Here is a 19789-nt window from a genome sequence, read left to right as displayed (position 1 = left end):
TCCAGTGGCTCAGCTGATGGCTTGAGACCTGGGTTCTAATCCTAACTGCTGCACTTGTCTATATAGTTTATTATTCCAGACCAGTCCCAGGTCTCTGCCCATGAAATTGTGAAATGAAAATGTTTGAGATGCCAACTGATGTACAGCACTCTATTGTAGTCCCATGTAGGTTTTTGCTATATGAATACCAGTCCATTCATACAGCTGTGCCAAGAGTATGTGCACTGCCTTCTGAGTTCTTCAGTCCCTTATCTACCCACGTTTGACAGCCGGCTGCTGAGCTTTGAAGCCCACCTGACTGCTGGTCTTACTAGAGATTTAGTCCTCTCATTTGCATTTTTTCACTTGCCCTCTTTACTCGTTCACTGACCACTCTCTTTCCTGAGTCCATTGACAGACCAAATGTCAATCTATCTAGGATTTGTGTTGGTTGCAAATGTCAGAAATGGCACAAACGTGACATAATGGTTGGTCCCTCGACCTGCTGTGTAAATGAGGGTCTATAAATTTTAGCAGATGGACTTTCCATATGTCGTCACAGAACCATTCATTGCAGCTGCAGACATGTGGTGAAGCAGGTGTCTTTTTGGCAGTGGTATGTGGCTTACTTAGCAAGGACATGCTGCAGGAATTCACTGAAGACCTGGGTTTCTGCAGACTATACGGTGTCTTTATCTTTGCGAGTTGGGGTTTATATATTACTGTGTTAGGTTGCGACCAGTGGCCTGCTGTGCGCCGTATCTTAGATTAGGCTAGGCAGTGGTTATGCACGGTCCCAGGCAGCCAAGTAGCTAGAAACAATACGGATGACTTGTGTTGCAAGATAACATCTTGATAAGGTCAGGATTGTGGATGTTGGCAAGTGGTCCCATTCCCATACTGGCCAAAGTAAGCCAGTATTCTGCAGGCATTAACGGGCATTGGCCCTAGAAGTCGCAGAGGGCTTTGGGGCTATTGGGAGCGGTAGCTCGCAGTCCAATATTCTCGTATACTCTACTGTGACCCTCCCCAAGCCCAGCCATCCTTTTTGCTCCATTGGCCTGCTGGTCATTTTGTTGCGTCCACTTCTGTACCATTCTGAAGAGCAGGCCAGTACTCTGTGCTCACAGGCAGGCCAGTCCATCTCTGGACTCCAGCCAAGAGCAAGAAGGCCTTTTAGGCAGGGTTTTATGTGCAAGGTATTGCTGCACCCCACAAAAACGACCTAAACAAAGCCCCTGTATAGCTTTCTGGGTGATATTAGAGTATGTTTTGCTATTCTAGCATTATTTGGAAACAGCAGCACAGCATTTCGAGAAGTGCATCCGACATGCCCTGCTGGTGCAGGGCCACTTACCTTCCGGATGTAGAAGCACAAGCCCAAAGGTCATTCTAGCCCATCTCACGGCCCCGGAAAGGACTTATAAAATCCCTTTTTATTCCTCCTCTGCTTCCGGTGCTTATTGGAAGGGTTAACCTTCACCGCCCCCAGTACCCTAGTCTAAGGATGCCTCCTTGGGGGCGGCGTGGCGTTCCTGTCAGCTTTCCAGGAAACCCCTGTAGTGGTGGACATCCCTCATTCTCCGTTGCCGGGAGACCAGACTGACGTCAGAGGGTTGCAGTTCCCTGTCTGCAGGCCTCTGCCAAGAATAGCCCGTGTGACGCGTGAGCCGAGGCTTGCCCGTGCAGTGAATGGATCGACGCTGCCGCGGTGCACTCCCTTGCAGCAGATCACACCATGAGAGCGGGGCCGGAAGTGTCCTCCTAAGGCGTCGGTTCTGAGTGGGATCTCCCAACCGCGTCATGCTGAATGGGCAGTGCCTCCTCTTGGTTTGATCTCGAAGGGCTGCTCCCTAACGAGGTAAATCATTTCATGGCCTGTAACGTTCCTTTAGCCCGTGCTTCAATGTCTCGGGTGTGCCATTATTTCTTCCAAAGTTAGGCACAACATTATTGTGTCTTATTTGCCGTTTTATAGCGCCTTGCTGCCACTCATGTGACCGGACGCTGCATGCAGACCCTCCTGTTACGAGCTGAATAAGGGTATTTTCTGCATGGGTACAATATGCTGGCGTATAGTTATTAATATTTGTAAGGACCTCGTTTCTGTGGTATGGCGTTTAAATATTCTGTCTACAGCAGGCCCATTTCATGAGTTATGCTGACTAGTAGTTTCACTTTGGGGAAATCCCTCTCAAAAGACTGTGAAGATAAGGCAGTAAGTCACCAAAAAGACGTTTTATACCCCCAAAAAACTGCACTGTTGGCAGTTGATGTGGTATATCGTATCTGAATTGGCGATTTAGCAGTTAATATGGTTGCATTTTATTAGTGGATGTAGCAGACTGGTGGGAAGCTGGGTTAGTCAGTCCCTAACTGGGCATCCTGCCTTTGTGAACATTGAGTGGCTCGACATGTATGTAACCATTGCATTTTTATATGCATGAAAAATTATCTTGCTTACTGAATTTGAATGCGCAATTAATTAAATATTGTATTGCAATCTAAAGTGGTACATTTTGGCTATGGTAGTAGGACTGTGGGCTGTTTCATCACCGGCAGATGCGATGTCTGATGTTTTAATGAAATTGATTTGTTATTGCATATTTTCTGAACGGCATATCATTTGCTGACCCCTCCTCAGCGTTCTGAGACCGACATTGAGTGGGGGGCTCGATTGACTTGACTGTGCCCCAGCCCTTCTGCTCTCTTGCGTAAGCTCAATATTTCATATCAGGTCTGTCTTAAACCGTTTGTTTTTGCTGCTTTTAGTCGTGTTGAGCGGGTTTTTTTGGGGCCGGGGTGGGGAGAGGGGAGGGGAGAGGTCTTCAGATTTCATCGCAGTATTTTAAATGCATCTTGCGCTTCTGGAATGGGACTGCAAGCGGCACTTTGGTACGTTTCTGCCTCGCCTCGCTCACTTGTGATCACAAGTCGTTGCTGTGAATGAACATTCACACCGCCTTCAGTTTCGGCATCGCAAGTGTGATATGTCTTTCCGGTGTTATTTTTTGCATTCGTGCATATCACGAAAATGTTTTTTTCCCTCTATCGTTCTTTCTGGGGGACTTTTTGATCTGTTTTGAAGCCTAAAGGAAGGATAATGTATCATCACTTTCTACAGTGTGTTCATATTGTTTCGACTTGATCAAAATATAAGGAGGAATGTATCATATGACGGAATATGATCAACACTATTGGTTGAATTAAAACCATACATCAATTTAACCATTCATGGATGCTCCTTATGCTTTATTGATAAGTAACAATTGACTTTGCATTAAGGAGTGCTCGAGTTAATAACCTTACATGACTTAGGGCTTTTTGGAGTTCTTTCTGGTTGCTCACAATGTTCAATTCCTCTTAAGCGCAGTTTTCCTTTTGGCTATAATGCCGTTCCTTCGGAGAAAAGGCTGATATGAGGTGACTTGAACTAGAATTGCAGTGTGCCTTAACAATTGTCCTTTGCATGCCTGGATATGGACTAGAGATTTTAATAGTTAGGGTGCTACTCCGTGCTCCCTTTTAACCGATCTCCCTCGTTGATTGTTCTGCTCCTTTGTATTCTGTGGAACCCAAAGAAGGGCATGGCAAGTTACTTTTTCATTAAACCATTAGTTTTGGGGAATATATTTTAGGTAGTTTATATTTGTGCACGATTTGCATTGTTGTATGTCAGTGGCTTGAAGCTGGATTTTTCTCTTGTGGTTTGCCGATATAATTCATTGAACAAAAGCCTAACACACTGCATTCCTGCTGGACGCACTGAAGGTCGCAGGCGTGAAGATAACTCAGTCACAGCTCGCTGTTGAGCTCTGTGAGCAGGTTTTAATTTACAGTCATGGTGTGGCCAAACTTGTTTTCTTTGGCAGTTGATAAAATGATTTGCCTGTAGTTTTCCACTGTGACGCCGTTTTTTCACAACTCTTGATGCAGTGGTAAACTCCATCGAATCCGAAGTTACCATTTACCACATTCTTCATTTTAGAGCATCTGCAGTTTAGGACAGTGCCCATCAAATGAAGGGAGCCAAAAAGTTCTCAATCTCTTACAACTGGTAAACCATTTATATTCATGTTGAACCCCTACCCCTCCCCTCTTCTTGTATATACACAGTTATCTGTTTTGAATCTGTATTCAACAGGTTGATTTGAATCTCAATTTGGAGGCTTTTTTTCAAATAGTCTGGTTGGCATGGTCTCTGATGCACCTTATTGGCTCTGGAGAGAAGCTGCGTCTCTTAGAAGAGCGCTCAGTTAAAAAGGAGCTCAGATGCCATGCTAGTGATGAAGCCTAAGTAACTGTGCAGCAGGGCCACAGGCTTCTGGTTTATTCCCCTGGACATGGGTTCTGGACGGATTGCCTGAGAGCTAGCTCCCCAGCTTGGTGGCTTAGTCTTAAATCGCTCACAGATGTCCTGCCTAGCTAGATCTTGGGTGTGGGAGCATTATTACCTGAACTGTAAACTCAGAGGTTTGGGACTGCCATTAGCGGATAAGCAGATGCAGGGATCGCCTGCTTGACTCTCCTTTGGCTTTCAATAGGCATGAAATAAGGCTATGTCCAAATCTTGTTCAGATTCGAGTAGTCCTAAAAACGAGTTGAAAATAACGTGCCATTTTAGTTTTCCTAGATGAGACGCACATTAAGTGAGTTGATCAACTATGACACATTACAAACCTTTTTTTTTGCTTTGACTGTCGGATTACAGTCCTGCACTATTTGAGGACCGTTAAAGTAGAGTTATGAATACACAAGAGACAAACCTAATGACCGATGAGGATGCTATCAGTACCTTAAAGGACAGTACAGCATAGTTTTCCTTCAAGTAAACTGGTCGCCAAGTTCCTTTTTGTCCAGTATCGCCATCTCACTGTGCTGCACAGGAGCATACCTATGATGACACCCCGTGCACAGAATGAATCGGTCAGTGTTATCAAAGCTTGCTTTCCTGAGGTGCCTCCTTTTGTAACCCACAGGTTAACGTTTTTCACCAAGAAAAAAAACATAGATCAATGGTTGAGTTTCAATAATCACAGCAGATTTGAACTATCCATAAACCTAAGGAAGGTTATCAGCAATATAGACATATGCATTTATACGAATGAATGTTTTTATGCAATATTCCGACTAGGGGGTAGGGATGTTTGATCTTGTGCACTTTCACACACTTTTAACCTCTTCTGCTTCTAAATTGACGTACAGTCCTTTGAGAACCCGGATTCCAAAGAATGCTAAGTTTCAGTAGCCTGTGACGAAGAGAATTCGTCATACTACTGCTCCCACATTGGTAAGAATGACCCAGTATTACATCCCAGGTTTTGTTCTGCTTCAGGCTCTGGTGCACGAGGCAGTGTTCCTGCTCCACCGTTGTGCAGTGTGATGGGCACCTTTCCCTTCTGCTTCACAAATTCCCCATTGGCGACTAACTCCTTTACGCTGGTTGTTCCTTTATGTGCCTCACTACTACTGCCCCCGTTCCTGAGCCATCTGATATCCAGCCCACCCTGCTGTGGTTAAAACCAGTCTAATGGGTATTATCTATAACACGATCATTACCGCAGCAGCAAGGTTCTTATTCATATACAATTTTATTATTTATTTATAAAGTTTTGCAAATGACATGTTGTTGGTTGTGCTCTGCACATCAGAGCAGTCAGCTCAGCCCTTGATTACCGTATATGATTGAAAACCTGCGTATTTAAATAGGCCCCAGCCAGGACTGCACCGTCAGGTGTGAGGATGCCCTCCCAGGTGATATGTGCACTGTCCAAATACACAACATTGGGCAGACTCACTCCAACTTCACCCAGAAGGAACCTGAAAAAATGAGATTTCCTAAGAGCCCAAACCTTCTGTGAGAAGTTAGCCTGACATATGATGTCCACTAGTTCTAGTGGGCACCTTGCACCAGTCTAATCGACCCTTATTGATGGTGGTTGTAAAGTCAACCTTCTAGAAAGCTATCCTAGGGGTAGCAATGGCGAGCAGCCTTCAGGCTAAGACTTCGGAGAGTGAATTAAGCTAGTTGTTTTACCAATTGTAATCCCTTGAGTATCAAATGAAAGCACACCACACAAGGTATATATCTAATATATATGTAGTTATTCTAAACACTACCCCTCTGGACTCTTTGAGGTCAGAGGTAAAAGTACAATACAAGGATCTTAATTAGCATACGATAAGTTGCACAGTATACGTTTTGTCCAAGGGGCCTCACACACCATATACTAAAATAGTGGTATAAGCACCACGTGAGAAATAGAAAGCAGGCCTGGGGCATCACTGGGGCTACTCAGGACAACCAAAGGTTAGGATGTAGAAGGCCCACGGGAGACGCGTGCAGTGTCTAAACACAGCCGCGGGTTACCATTGACTTTCTATGGGAAACAAACAAGTTACAATTTTACAATTTAAGGACACTTCTAAATGAACTACGCTGGAACCCTTTTAGACTTGGACACTAGGAGGGCCAATACCCTCAATACTACCGGAGTACTCGTGTTACCTCGCCCACGGAAGCCGGGTGCATAGGTCTCTTTTGGTGTCTGGTTTCGTCGTCTATTTCAATGGAGATCTGCAAAGAAGTGCTGCAGGCAACCAGAGGAAAAGTGTCCGGGTGGATCCAAGGGTGGATCGAATATCGGAAGAACCTGAAAGCAGAGGAGACAGAGTCTGGGCCTCTTGCCAGTGACCGGGGTGGCGATAGAAAGATGCCACCAGATGTCGTGTGATTTCAGGTGAAAAGGTGAAGTTTATCTCTTAAGCCATGAGGACCAGGAGGCGTCCACGACGACCAGGAGCTGGATTCGAGCTGTCCCACGAAGGATCTTGTTGACTGCGGTGTCTATATCCGGATTGGACCTAACAAGCCTTGGCAAACGCAACCCACGCAGGATGTCGAGATGGGCTTCGGTGCAGACCAGCAAGGTCTGTGGAACTTCTCCTCTACAGGGAAGTTGGAGCAAACCTGGAGCAACCAGGAAAGCAAGTTAAAACAAAGGATTGTCTTCTTGGGGGCTCACGAGCCAATGGACTAGGTAACGCGAAGACGTGTTGAGCGGAAATGCACAAAGCGGGCCCACGGGCCACTCGTGGAGTGTGGGGCTTGGAGCTTCGGTGCAAAAGGTGCTCGGGTCTGGGGCTTCAAGCACCCCAATGCACAACTTCGGGATACCTCGGGAAGTCGATGCAGGTAGCAAAATGCAGGATGTCCAGGAGTTCCGGTGCCACGTCTCATGTGTCCGCCACGGTTCTCAGCTTTGCTGTGAGGGAAGGTCGAGTTAGATTTCTGGAAGTCCATGTCCTGTGTCGCAGATTCTTCTGGATCCGGCGGGAGCCTCGAAAATGCAGACCGGCAAAGATGCTATTGGTGACTGTTTGAACAGGGTGGTCACTCCTTGACCACAATGGAGATTTCTTCCGTCTTCCAGTCGATATGGAATGTCGAAGTTCCAGGATATATGTTGCAGAGTTTCGTTCAGGGTAATCTAAAGTCCTAGGGACTGGGGTTCTATACTTATAGTAAGATTAGGGGTTGGACTAACTCTAAGATCACTCCTATGGGTGGATCTGGGGTGGGGGTGGTTACACCCCTTACCCTTTGTCCAGTTCCACGCCAGAACTGGGGCGGAGTGCCCCAGCAACAGGTTTGAACGGGGGAAATGCATGGAGCACCTATTGTGCCCCAGGCAGTGTCTGGAAAGCATTCACTGAATGCAACCCTCCTGCCCCAATACACTAAAGCCTGTCTCAGGAGGTGGGTAAAGTTGCCTCCAAAGGAGTTTGTTTTGATATATCAATTAAATGACTTATGTAAATTAATTTACTGCAGGTAACTTAATTGTCCTGAACCAAGTTGATTAAAAAATCAAATGTATACATATATAACAACACTAAATAGACGTAACAATACTCAACATAAACAATAACCAATAGACATGTGTATAGGCAAAGTGTTAGATTTTATCAAATTTTAAATCAAAGCGGGAAAGTACAATACAAAAAAATTTATACACAGGAATACAGGACAAATGTATGAAAATAAATCACAAAATCTCTGTAGAGCCTGTTGTCTGCCTATCCAAAAATAGATGACTGAATTATCCTTTGGATCAAGCAGGAAGTCGACGTTTCGGTCTTGTCTGAGTAATTCTATAAGACCATCATCAGGACAGAAGAGTTATAATATTGTAACTCCCCAGAAACGAGGGGATCACAGAGGATCCAGTGCATTAGATTCAGTGGGCATCAAAAGGGTCGCTTCAAGTCAGATCTTAGTTTTATGACCGTCATTCACTATGGTCAGGGCGAGATAATTTGGAAAGATCGGACGAAACGAGGATTAATCTTAAAGGGTGTGACAGGGTGAATAAATTCCTCTCTTGACACGTTATTAAGTGCACACTCGTCTAACAAGATCGTAGTGCGTTTGTAGGTCGTCTCTAGTATCAAATCTGCGTGAATGTGGAATTGGAGCCGCGGGGAGTCAGTCGTCACTCTTGCTCGCTGAGTGACGACTGACTCCCCGCGGCTCCAATTCCACATTCACGCAGATTTGATACTAGAGACGACCTACAAACGCACTACGATCTTGTTAGACGAGTGTGCACTTAATAACGTGTCAAGAGAGGAATTTATTCACCCTGTCACACCCTTTAAGATTAATCCTCGTTTCGTCCGATCTTTCCAAATTATCTCGCCCTGACCATAGTGAATGACGGTCATAAAACTAAGATCTGACTTGAAGCGACCCTTTTGATGCCCACTGAATCTAATGCACTGGATCCTCTGTGATCCCCTCGTTTCTGGGGAGTTACAATATTATAACTCTTCTGTCCTGATGATGGTCTTATGGAATTACTCAGACAAGACCGAAACGTCGACTTCCTGCTTGATCCAAAGGATAATTCAGTCATCTATTTTTGGATAGGCAGACAACAGGCTCTACAGAGATTTTGTGATTTATTTTCATACATTTGTCCTGTATTCCTGTGTATAAATTTTTTTGTATTGTACTTTCCCGCTTTGATTTAAAATTTGATAAAATCTAACACTTTGCCTATACACATGTCTATTGGTTATTGTTTATGTTGAGTATTGTTACGTCTATTTAGTGTTGTTATATATGTATACATTTGATTTTTTAATCAACTTGGTTCAGGACAATTAAGTTACCTGCAGTAAATTAATTTACATAAGTCATTTAATTGATATATCAAAACAAACTCCTTTGGAGGCAACTTTACCCATCCCATTACGTTTCACCCAAGCCCCCAAAGGTTTACTGGGTTGCTCACTCTATTGACTATACTACTGTCTCAGGAGGTGCCAGCACCTCCCTGGACAGGAAACCTATTGTCCAGGCCTCCCCTGCTGGAGTTTCGTCTCTGTGGCAGCAGCAGCATCCATTTTGTGATGCTGGGGCTATGTTTAACTTTAACCGGGTAAACCAGTAACTACATGTCTTCTTCTAGAAGGGTGGAATGCTACCCCCTCGGGGGGTGGGGGGGTAGTATTCCAAAGTTTCACACCTTACGCGACATGTTTTGATAAAGCCAAACCAAAGTTAGCATTAACTGCTAGGAATATTATGCACTTAAGAATTTATGGTATGGCTATATCCTAGAACAGCTATAAGGAGATGGTTCCGTGGCTGCAGAGGGGCTCAGCTCAGGCTAGGGCACCCTCTCGCATAAAACCAAGCACTCTGCCTCCAGGATTGTCAAGGCCTGCCATAGGAGTAACTTATAGGTGTATATGGGTCTATATGTATATGTAGATATAGGTATACTGTATCTAAGTAAGGGGCGATTACACCACCTTACCCAGGCTGTGTGGACAGACCGGTGGTGTCAGTTTGGAAGGCAAGCCAGGGGTGGCACAATACATGCTGCAGCCCCTGGTAGGCCTAGGGTGCACCTATGCCCTGGGTACCTATGGTACACTATACAGGGGCTCACAAGGGTGACCCAGTAACCAATCTGGTATGTATCTAAAGTGCATGGTATCAATTTAGAGAGAGAACAGCTGGGCTGTGGGCCTGATTAGCAGGTCCACAGCCACACCAAAGGCGAAAAAACAGAGAATCACAGCAAAAAGTGGGGGTAACCATAGGAAGCAGACCCTACTCTCCTACACCTTCCAACTTGGAACAGTGACTTCTCACAGTAGTCCCCTAAATTCACTTTAGTGGTTAAGAGTATCTGACTGGACTTAAGAATATAAATGAATGAATGAATGATATTTATTGTTGGTTACTGAAAACCATTACATAAAACCAGAAATACAATAGTCATCACATTACAAAAGTTAAAATCCAGGAGATTTCAAACATAGTCTTAAATGGTTACTCCAAGAATGCAGGGATGCCAGAGAAAAGGTTCATGGGCGGCAAAGGACTCTGTGATCCGACCAGTAGAAGACATCAGCATTGCCCGTGCTTGGAAGATGAACTTCCCAAAGGCCGCCATGTGCATTACCGTGGACAGGGTGTAAAGGTGAAAAATCCCATCCTTTGCAGTGCGTAACCCAGAATGTCTAAGTAGTGGCCTAAGATAAAGACTGCGGGGCAACCGCAGGGCAGGGCAACAGAAGAGAAGATGTGCCAATGACTCCCGTTTATAGCTGCAGAGCCTGCATTCCTGTGCTCCTAGGCTGGCCTTGCCACACGGGTATAGTTCTTTAAGGGGCAATGGGTGTAATCTGTAAGCCAAGATCTTATGGAGGGCTGCCCTTCCCACTGCCTGCGAGAGATGCTGTTTAGGAGTGTGCAGGATGTGCGGAAAACACGGGGTCTCATGCAGGTCTTTTCTTCTCCTCAGGGACTCCAGGTCCAGTTCCCGTGACCGCGCACCCACTTGTTTTTTAATCGCGTTTTTGATGGCAGAATATGTAACATGTTAAGGATTCCAGGAGTCCATGGCAAGATTGAGATGGGCCTTAGCCACTTCAAGGGTGGCCGACCAAGCGTTGCCTGGCTCACTGAAAATGCATTTCAGGACTGCCTTCAGTGTGTTCTCTTGTGCCGCCGTTGTTAGAAAATAATATTTGCTTAAGGCTAAGAATATATATGTGGCATGGTAGTAATTTCATTTTCCCATCTGAAGAGAGTTTTTGTCCTGCACTCAAATCTGTATTTTTCAAGCACCCACTGCCCTGCGAAGCCCTCCTGCTAAACGTCATTGTAGCACAGAGGCCAATGAATTGCCGTTGAACTGGAGCCGCCAAGTTACGCTTGAGACTTACCTGTTGAAACAGCCAGAACATTAAGGACAGATGATCTATCTGGGTGGTAAACCTGAATACACTGATGACCAGTGCCCTACAGTTGACCCAGGAGTCCTGCGGGAACCTGTGTCTACGTACCCTTCTCCCTCTGAAAAAGCTTCTTTGAGACACTGGAACAGCACAACTTGTCCAGCTAATCTTGTATGGGTCCTTGGTCTTGACAGCCCCTTTTCTCCTGTGTGCTGTGTAAGTGTACTGCAGGGCTGGACCACAGCTAATAGTGTCCTATCCTCCCAAAGGCAGCGTTGGGCTCCATTGCTGGTACCCCTTTTGGTTCTGACCCTGTGCCCACCAACAGTAACTGCTTTAACGCTGTGAAAATGTTGAGGTTCACTGCACCCGGTTGTAGAGATTCAGGAGCTGGAGAGAGCCCTAGCCACAAAAAAATCTTGATAACTAAACATAAACCAAAGTTAAATCCTCCCCAAAGGCTGAAGCTCAAACACACTTATGGGGCCAGAATATTTTTTATGACCTGTAGAAGCAAAAAGACATGTCTTATTTCGTTGTCCTAACTTAGGTGTATAGCTCAGAACACAACAGTCCGCTGGCAATTTTCCCTCTTTGGTAGTCGCATGCCTCACTGTGGAGTTTTTCCCAGCTCAGGAACTCTTGGACAGTGGCACCAGAAAAGCCTAATTATGATTGAAAGAAATGAAGTTTGTATTCATAACTAACCAGTTGTCCAGAGCTTGTGTCAAGTCTTGACTGCAGCAGCAAGGTAGCGGAGGAAGTGCTGAAAAACGGGTTTGTGTCTAATGGGGACATTCACAAATGTGCTCACAACTTCCCACAGGTTCCCGTTGCAACCCATTTCTGTACCAGCTGCATGCGAAGGCCACAATCCAAGCAGGGTAACATTTTTTTAGCTATTACTGCCCCCATTTCTTATTGTTGTTAAGACTAACCAAGTGAAAGACAAATGAGACCTAGCACTAGTGTAAAGTATGTTATAATAATTTCGTCACGTATACATGAGGCTTCCAGCATTCACTGTCATTCATTCATTCAGTTAACTGTTATAGTAATCTGAATGTTGCTGTGCTATTTCTTACCGAAGTAATGCTTCTTACTGGATATTGTCCTTCTCTCACCTCCAGAGATGTAGGCCTCTAGTGCTGGACCTCAGCTACCACGTACTATTGTCCTCCTCATATACTCAGTACTGGCTTGGTTGGGAGAATAGTCCATATCCACTTTAACTCTTAGCACCTCCCTAAAGCAATAGGATCACTAAAATAGTCTAATAAAAATTATTTCAAAAATGTATGCGCTCCGCATAGAGTGTAAGGTGTCGACTACTAGTCCTTGTAATATAATAACTTAAGAGTGCTCCTGCTAGTGATTACTTGAGTGAACAAAAAGGTAAGCTCATACATACCCATAATATACCAATTTGTAGGTTTGATGTTTGTGTAAAATAGAATGTGGTTTCAGTATGTGAACATATCTTTCATGCCATTGGAGTCAAGTTAGCCTGGCTGATGATGGGTGATACCTCAAATCTGTTCTTGGATGCTTGCTTCCAGTTCAGGGAGGACCTGGCCTGGCAGTTTGGGCTGGACCTGCTCTCTCTCTCTGTGATAGAAAGGTTGTTAATTAGTTTAAGCACAGATAGCAGTGACTATGCTATATTCTTTCCAGTGCACCTGTTCTCCATCTCTTAGCCTGAACCTATAGAAGTCCTCCAGGTAGATCATAACTTCAGTTCAGTGATGGGGACAGTCTTGTATGAAATAATTACCTCCCAACCTACCATGTAAGAGTGATGCAATTCACTCTGCCTTCGGCCGCTTGCATCTATAAGGTCACAGAGCTCTTCATGATTTGCAGTATTCTTTCAATGTACAGTTGGGTGTACATATTTCCATATAAATTGGCTGTGCCATAACGGGTTGTTATACAGAAGTATGCTGCCCAGTACAGTGTCTTGAACTAACAGTTCTGCACAGTGTTACTGTCTTTCAAAGGTACTGAGCATTTTTCTTCTGCAAGCAGGTAATCCTTTGCAGAAAGCATTTGAAGTCAGTATGAAGATTGGGATGAACGAACTAGAAGATGAAGACCGATAGGCGAGAGAGCAGGTTGCCCCATCTCTGTGAGGGGCTGCAGACGTTGCCCTTGACATGTGCCAGGCAGGGCAACCTGGTTGCCCAGCCCGTATTTGACAGAGGCTTTGGGAATCAAGCAGGGTAGAGATATGGCGACCAGATCTTGCGAACCAAAAACCGGGACATTTGGGAGGAATAGAAGGAAGACTACAATTTTTTATCTACAGGATGGCGCAGAAAGACAGCTCTCATCAACATAGGATCACAGAAGATGCGTTAAGAAAATAAATAAAATGTAATTTCTACAACCATCATTATACCTATTAATTAAATTGCTTACTTACAGCAGCTGCTAAATAGTACAGCTTTAGAACACCCAAAAAAGTGTCTCACTGTTTTCAGTTGACCCCCTCTAAAAAACGGGACGCAAGTCAAAATTGCTGAAATCTGCCAGGGCAGCTGGTGAAAAACCAGGACTGTCCGGGCAAATCCAGGACGTCTGGTCACCCTAGGTAGAGGCAGTTTATGAGCAGGGCCACTGGAATTGTGCAATTGTGGAGCTGCAGTAATTTTCACATAATTGTAGATATGAAGCATTTGCCACGTAATCCGTCATATGCCGCATTATCTGCAGATTAACCAAAACAAATGTTTTGTTTGTAGCTCAAATGGTTGAAAAGTTAGTAAAACATGGCACCTTAGTTGCAGCACTGGCTCTACAAATCTGTGTTGGCATATTGTTTTTGCTTCCTTGATGACTTTTAGAGAAGACGTGCCTGTCGGTCTCGCTCGCTATATATGCCTGCTTCTTAATTGCTGTATTGAAATGCCTTCTTTCGCTCTTAAAACCAATAAAACAAATTTGAAATTAAAAAAGCAATGACATTTTGCGGAGTGGAAGGACCTTTGTAAATGTGGCCTAGTCAATTTTCTGTAGAATCCTGCTATATTTGGGTGTTAAACTTCTACTGAGGTACAACTAATGCCTAGACAGTGTTAACAAGCATTTGCAATGGAATAGGTCTCACATTTACAATAGTTTGAACTATTGGCATTGTGAATGACAATGATTGGGCTTTTATTAATGTGGGTATTTTTTTTAAAGATAAACAAAAGGCATTGTCATTTACAATGTCAATAGCTTAAACTCTCGCAAATGTGAGACCTACTGCATTGCAAATGCCAGGGCCCGTGCTATAAAGCCTACCCTACAGAGTAACACATGTAACAAGGAGTGTCGTCATAGGAGGTTACAAAATGAGACAAGCAGAACTAAGGAGGGACTACTAAGCCTTTTGTGCACCGCCACATCACTCGGGGGCACCGCCACATCACTCGGGGGCACCGCCACATCACTCGGGGGCACCGCCACATCACTCGGGGGCACCGCCACATCACTCGGGGGCACCGCCACATCACTCGGGGGCACCGCCACATCACTCGGGGGCACCGCCACATCACTCGGGGGCACCGCCACATCACTCGGGGGCACCACCACATCACTCGGGGGCACCACCACATCACTCTGGGACACCACCACATCACTCAGCCCAACCACATCACTCAGCCCCACAACAGCACTGTCCTTGCTTGCTACCAACAAGCATTGCCATAGCCAATTGGACTCGCATTAGGAAAGTGTAAGCTATTGGCTTTGTGAATAACAATGCTATTAATTTATATAGTTTTCAAAGCCATCACATTAAAAAAAATTGTCATTTACAATACCAATAGCTCACACTTTCCTAATGCGAGACCTATTGCATTGCAAATGCTTGTTAATTTTCACGTTTCATGCCTTTGAAGTGAATGACTTGGGCCCCAACCTTCTCTGTAAAGTTTACCCAGGTTTGAATAACCGGAACAGAGAGCTGGCATTCAGGGAAAGTTGCACAAATTAGCAGGTGAACTCACGAAGCCTGAATGTATTCCGACTGCTGCTGTGAAATATTCCCTTATTTCGCTGTGATCTTGTCAGCCGGTGTGTCTGTATTTCCGATTTCCGTCAAAGTGAGGATAGAAAGAACAGGAAGGAGGTCTTTGGTTTGGATGACCTGGTTTGTTGTGGGCAAGTGGTTCCTTCCAATAAAGTCTAACACCAAAATTACTATCATGCCGTTGCAAAAAATACTTTGTAGGAAGACGATATTTAATAGCAAGTGTTTTAGCAATTACACGACTCAATCAATGTTTATATTGGCAGTTTTTGCTCTGTGAACCCAGTATTTGGCTATCAGAAAAATTCTGTGTGCCGAATAATGCTGTATTGATAAATATCTACAGCTGACACGTAGAAAGGGATAAAACAGTTGATAGTGCAATTGGTAATTCCAAGAAGTGACTAAAAGCGGGGTTCTTTTTGGACTGTGAAAATAGATAATTTTCAAATTACCGAAGTGAAAAACTGATCGCACTATCCCCTAATGGGAGCCACCTTTGTATGTGAGATTTAGATTGGCTATTGTTTTTGCATGTGATCTTCTCCATAGACCTACGCACCCCAACAAGGGAATTGATACAAGCCTTTAGATGACTGTCCTTCCAGTTGTTTTTGTTTTCCCTCAACCGCTCCATTTACTTGATATTGCTATAGATAGAACAAGCTGCAGTTTGAAATTTATTTTTTACTCTTCTGGTATTTTTCTTTCCTAGCAGCCATCGTTAAATGTTCTCCAAAGGTACCATGGAGATAATGCTGGGTTTTGACTTTATCATAGCATTGACTCAGTCTCCTTCACCAATTCCACAAATTTAGAGTTCATAATTTTTGGGTTGTGCTGCTTGTCTGGGTCCAACTATGCTAGCGATTAGGGGTGGCCCATCCTTCCTGGTTCGACTTCAAGCCTAAGCATTGCGAATGGCAAAAGTTCAGGAAAATATTTCAGATGGTTTGTTGCATTTCCACGATATTCTTTGTATGACCTACGCTACAAACATGGCCTGTAGTTCCCCCTCTATTCATACAATACTTTTTTTTTTATTGCTGCTAGCATAAAACGAGCCAAGGAAATGCTTAAATATTTTATAAAAATGCTACTATCGAGCTCCCACAAATGCATGTCAAGGTTTGTGTGCTTCATTGCAGTTAGAGATCCCTTTTCATAAATATAGTTGCAATATTTTTCAGAAGTTCCATAAAGCTAAATGTAATCAGACTTTTTTTTCTGGGGTACTGTGAGAAAGTGCCATCTTTCTTGCCTGGTATGCCCCCACTTTTTGCTGAATTGCTGATGTACTTTGACTGAGTGTGCCCTGGGTTCCTGCCAATCAGGTGCCCAGGGCCGGTGTTTCTTCCCTAAAACTGTGTTGAAGCTAAACCCCAATTGGCATCTCGGCCACATGTCGGCCCCTGGTAAATGGTACCCCAGGTACCCAGGGCATTGTGACCAGAGAAGACCCAGAGGGACTGCAGCACTTATTGTGCCACCCTTAGGGGACCTGCAACCTAACACCCACACACTGCCTTTGCAGGCTGAGTGTCCTGGTGCAGAACTAAACAAAGAGTCGACATGACACACATCCCTGTGTGCCATGCCTTCAAACCCACTGCCCTGTCATACATCAGTCACCCCTCTAGCTGGGTGCCCTATGCCAGTGGTGGGGGCACAGGTGCATGAGCCCCGTGCCCCTGCAGTACCCAGGGCCATTCCTGGGCACTGTAAGTGCAGTGATGCCATTAAGAGTATATGGTGCTGGGAGGTTGTCATTACGAACTCCACAGCACCATAATGGCTACACTGATGACTGACCAGTTTGATATCAAACTTCTCAGCACATTAAACCCACACTGATGCCAGTGTGGGATTTAATGTAAAATGCACTACAGAGGGCATCTTAGACTTGCCCCCTGAAACCTAACCTACAATCCACGTCTTGTCGGAGAGATGTTTCTGGACCCTGGGTGGAGAGCCTCCGCTCTCCTGGGCCTGTATCAATGCACATCCTGGGCGAGGTGCTGGGTCTCCTCCCCCAGGATGGGCAGGGATGAAGCTTCAAAGGCATACCTTCTTTGTGAGCTTCCCCAGGCCACTTGCTGTATTCAGCAACTGGCCCCCCACCAGTTCTGACTCCCACTCTGCGGGAAGACTAGCAGGAAACCCTACGTCAGGAATGGGGGTGTGCCTTCCTGTGCCAACTCCACCCCTCAGGTGGAGGAGGCGAGGTGAAGCATGACTCCGGGCTACCGCCATCTTGTGGAAGAGGAGCCCTACCCACTCACAGCTTGGCCCCTGCCCCCCCTCCCACAGGAGAGGAGCAGGTTAGGGGGTGTACCCACCCCAGGACAGGGACCTATTGGTCCCTACCCTCACCCTACCTGTAACGCCCCTAAATTTAGTATTTAGGGGCACCCTGAACCTTCCTTCCTTTGATCCCGATTTCAAACAAGATAGGACCAAGAAGAAGACCTGCTGTGCAGCTGCTAACAAGAGGACAACACCAACTGACTTGGCCCCAGCCCTACCGACCTGTTGATCCTTGAACCTGCTCCTGCTAAATCCCGGCGTCTCCTGCGGACAGCAACCTCAAAAACCCCGGAGGACCTGCCTGTCTTGACCCTCTTAGAGACTGGGACTCCCATGAGCAGTGGTTCTGCTCAAACAGCAAAACCCCTGGTGCGAGCCAGGGACCGCAAACCCAGCCCACTCTGCACCACCGAGCCCGGCCTGTGCCCAAGTGGGCAAAGACCCTGAGGACGTCCCCCCGGCGTTTCTGACCTGGAATCCAGTGCCCAAAGACCCTCCTCCATGACCCACACGACGCCTGAAGCCTCAGAACCAGGGACCCCCAACCGCGACTAGCAGAGGGTAAGGTTTCCTGATGCCAAAAGACACCCCTGCACCCAGCGCCCCCGGCCCCTTGTGCCCAACTCCCGGGTGCCTACCTATCCTCCAAGATCCCAACTTACCCCTCGAAGTGTTGGTCGCTCCAGAAGATCCTCCATCCCCGAGCCTGCAGCCTTTGTTCACTTTTCAAGATCGCCATTGATTAACATTGAGCGCCCGACTGCTCAAAAGCACCCAGCAGCCCGAGTGCCCCTGGCAGTGCAACCTTCGCCCTATCCTACTTCTCCATTTGCCCTGCGTAAGTGACTAGGAGCCCAGCTCCCACAGCCGCGTGGCCTGCTAGCCAGCAGCCACCAACCGAAGGCCCCCTGCCTCGCATTGGATAACAGTGGGCCTAACTACTTCTGCACCGGCAGCCCCTGTACCGCTGAGGGTGTACCAACTGTACCTACCTGACCCTGGGGGACCCCTGAGTCTATGCCCAGAAACTTAACTCTGCCAGTCGAGTACTTACCTAAAAGCTGTTAAAGGTTAACATTGACTGGTTTCACTTGGAAACTCTTCTAATTGTGGCGTTTTGGAACTTTAAAATATTCACCTAAAATCAGCCGAACAACGAATTCCGATTTACTCACCTGTTATTAGGAGAGACCTCAGTGCTGCATCTTTTAGCCCAGCACAAACACTGAAAAGTAATTTTAACCGTACTTCCCAGTAACCTGAATTTTCTTCGATAGGAAACCATTGACTGTTTTTCTGTGAAATTTCTTTTAAGTGTCGATGTCTGTAAACTACATATATTCTTTGAAAATCGTATCAACTACCAAAACGTAATTACTTACCTGTTTTAGATAGAGGTCCCAGTGCTGATACTAGGAGCCCAGCACTGGATTACAAAAGTAATGTAAGCATACCTTACCTGCAACTTGAATTTCCTTCTATAGGATAACATTGGTAATTTCACCTAGAAAAGTTTTTGTGTCAACTTTAAAAATACAATTATATTCCTTAAAAATCACTACTGTAACCAAAACGCTTTTACTTAACTGTTTACAGGACATGTCCCAGGACTGAATCTAGGATCCAGACTTGAGGTTAGACAAGTAATCTACTTAGTAACTCATTGCATATAACTAGAAATTCACATTGAGCTCAATGTTGCATTGTGTTTGAAATTGTGTTGCCTATTGCAACAAACTGTAACTATTAAATTCAAAAAGTCTATTGCTTGTTTGAAAAGTATTTAACTAAAGTAATTCATTCTGAGAAAGTATATTTTGATACCATGTTGGTTCTAAAATAAAATAACTATATCTTTTGATACAAAACAATTGGCCTAGAGTTCAGTTCTTGTGTGTGAGACCATTTGCTGACTGTGTACAACAAATGCTTTACACTGTCCTCTGATACTATCTTACTGCTCGACTAAGCTACCACTTTAGAGAATAAGGTTATATCTAACTTTAGCCTCTACCAAACCTCTGAGGACTCTATGCACACTGTACCTTAATGTGGTCCAATATATATAGAGCCACTTTCCTACAGGTACGTTTACTGACCAGGCAAACAAATGTTACCTACAAAGCAGAAGCATTTTATTTACAATATGGTCCTAGCTCCATGTCAGCTTTCTGCCACGAGCTAAGGAGGATATCTTGTTTAACATGCCCTAAACATAAACACATC

General features: G+C 45.1%; 1 protein-coding gene across 3 annotated transcripts in view; it reads left to right on the top strand.

Annotated features, from left to right (window-relative positions):
* R3HDM2 (R3H domain containing 2) overlaps positions 1–19789 on the top strand; it is a 921072-nt gene that overhangs the window by 301974 nt on the left and 599309 nt on the right. The window contains exon 3 of one of the 3 annotated variants that reach the window (XM_086966589.1): positions 19160–19197. The exons of the other annotated variants lie outside the window; for them this stretch is intronic. The gene's annotated coding sequence lies outside the window, so the exon portion shown is untranslated. The remainder of the gene's footprint in view (positions 1–19159; positions 19198–19789) is intronic. 3 annotated transcript variants of the gene reach the window in all.

Source organism: Lissotriton vulgaris, chromosome 1_1 (assembly GCF_964263255.1).
Source record: "Lissotriton vulgaris chromosome 1_1, aLisVul1.2, whole genome shotgun sequence".
NCBI lineage: Eukaryota > Metazoa > Chordata > Amphibia > Caudata > Salamandridae > Lissotriton > Lissotriton vulgaris.
The sequence above is the reverse complement of the archived record's forward strand: the minus strand, read 5'-3'. Positions and strand labels throughout refer to the sequence as shown.